The sequence below is a fragment of the Clupea harengus genome, chromosome 22 (assembly GCF_900700415.2).
Source record: "Clupea harengus chromosome 22, Ch_v2.0.2, whole genome shotgun sequence".
Taxonomy (NCBI): Eukaryota; Metazoa; Chordata; class Actinopteri; order Clupeiformes; family Clupeidae; genus Clupea; species Clupea harengus.
In genome coordinates, this window is record NC_045173.1 from 4210342 (window position 1) to 4212841 (window position 2500).

The 2500-nt window shown below is 50.3% G+C and overlaps 1 protein-coding gene across 6 annotated transcripts in view; it reads left to right on the plus strand.

Annotated features, from left to right (window-relative positions):
- adgrl3.1 (adhesion G protein-coupled receptor L3.1) overlaps positions 1–2500 on the plus strand; it is a 93774-nt gene that overhangs the window by 52597 nt on the left and 38677 nt on the right. The window lies entirely within an intron of this gene.

The following is a 2500-nucleotide window of genomic DNA, read 5'->3' on the forward strand; positions in this document are numbered from 1 at the left end:
TTTGAAGTCCTGAGTTCAGTCTTATCAGAGCAGCGAGGGGCTGTGGCCACGAGCTGCACATTATCACATCAGCCAGCTCCGCACACGTACTCACACACACACACACACACACACGCACGCACACACACACACACACACACACACACACACACACACACACACACACACACACACACTCACGCACACACACACACGCACACACACAGATTCTGGACCTCAGATCCTTCTCCATTTCACAGTGCCCCCCCCCCCCCCCACACACACACACACACTCTGGACCTATTCCATTCCACTATCTCTTTCTCTCTCACACACACATACGTACATCTGATCATAGTTTTCTCTCCTTCTTGTTCTTTTCATCACACATTTTAGCTATCTCCATTCTACTCCCCTCTCTATCTGTCTGTCTTTTTCTCACACACTCACACACTGTTTCTTTCACACACTCACACACTCACACACTGTTTCTTTCACATACACTAAATCTCCACACCCTCACGCACATACACTCTTCCTCCAAGTACCAACTGTATGCGATGTTTTGGCATGAGTGTATTCCCCATATCACCACAACTTGATGTTGTTCAGTTGTTCAAACACTGACATCATCCCCTCAGAATTAATGTCTCCTCCATCAGAACCAATGACAAAAAAAAACCAAACCACCGTGCATCGTTAGAAAATATCAACGCTGTCACCAGAGATTTATATCTGGGACCAATCAGGAGGATATGGACAATGTTGTGGAATAACCCACACAAAAAAGCAACCACAGGTCTCCTTCTCGCTCCACACCCTACAAATTCCCAGATCCTGATCCCGATCCAACCGCCTTGGCAAGCCCGAGTCAGCTCAGTCATAAACAAGCGAGGCCAGAGAGAGAGCACTGCTTCCTGCTTCTGGCTCCCAGCACTGCCTGCCTGCCAGGCCACACCACACCACCACAAGCCCCCGCCTCCCTCCCCCTCGCCTGCCCAGATTTACAACGCTTTCTATTTTCAAACGGAACGAGGCCAATAGAGGCAATATTCGCACAAACAACTGGGCGTCCCGGAATCGGACCGCTTGGCACCAGACAACCACCCCAGACATTTGCCTCCTCTGATGTCCCAGTGGCTTTCTGTGGGACCGCTGCGACTTGGTCTTTAATCCCCAGGGAACAGTTAGTGATCCAAGATTCTCACACAGATATTTATAACCTTTTAACCTTTCCCTGGTTGAACGCTCATGGGTCAGGGGCTGCTAGACATAACGTTTCCAGGGTTGTTTTGCTAATTTTGTGGAGATGTTTATGCAAATAGAAAGTCATTTCCGTCATGAGTGAGAGTGATAGACGGGGCTGTTTTGACTGGGGGGGCTGGAGACACTGAAGGGAGCGAGTCTTGTCTGTCCTTGCCCAGTCTTTTTGTTTAGTTTCCTCACCTCCTGTTTGCTCGTCTTCCAAGATGGGCTGACAGACCAGACACCCCCCAGCCCCCCACTCCACCTCCCCCCTCGCCTCGGAGTTTAGGCTAGACTGTCAAACACACACTTAAAAACGCTCGACAGAACACACACTCCGAGTACTACACACGCACACACAAAACACACACACACACACACACACAACACTCATTCAAGTGCCCTGCTCCGACCTAGAAACAGTGGAGAAAAACACACGGTGTCAGGAGTGATGGATGGAGAGATGAATCATGGTGTGTGTGTGTGTGGGGGGGGGGGGGGGGGGGGGAGTAGAAGATACAGAGAGGGGGGCAGGATAAGGCACAGGCAGGCGAGAACAGAGGCCAGGCTGGAGGATGGGAGATAGAAACAGGAGACGTGTGAGGGAGAAACTAGAGTCAGAGAAGACCAACAGGGAGAGAGGATGGGAGGAGGGGGGAAAAAACAGAGTGAGGTTGAAGAACAGAATTAATGAATAGAAGGAGAGAGGAAGAGAAACCAGCTGAACGTGGGAAGTGGGCTGAAAAATAGAATGATTTCCGACGAGAGCTGCCAGCAAACAAGCCTAAATCAGCAGCATGTGCCCCATGCCCAGGCTCTACCAGCGCGGGGCCAGAGCCCCATCATTAAAAACACATCAACATCCTCAACTCAAAACATACAGCCAGCTCGCCAGCTCTCCAGCTCTCCAGCCCAGCGCAGAGCTTCCAGAGTTGGAGTAGGCGGCGTGTTTTTGTTGTGGCGGTCTCCGCTTGTGTGGCTTGTTGTGAGTGAGGTCATGTTGTTTGTCAGTGGGGTAATGATTTATATAAAGAACACGAGCTCTGCTGAGCCGGCAGGAATGGCAGTGTGCAGCGAGTGATGTTCCTCTCCTCCAGTATGACATCACAGCCCATGTAGCCTTGAAATAGCACCATTATTCACTTTTATGGCAGACCTGGAGTGGTCGCCTCAGTGGTCGCCTCAGTCAGGGTTTACAGCAGCCTAGTAGTGAGCCTTTCACTTATATATGACTGCTGTTTTTTCACTGTTAAATATCTCTCTTCATGTCACCGTC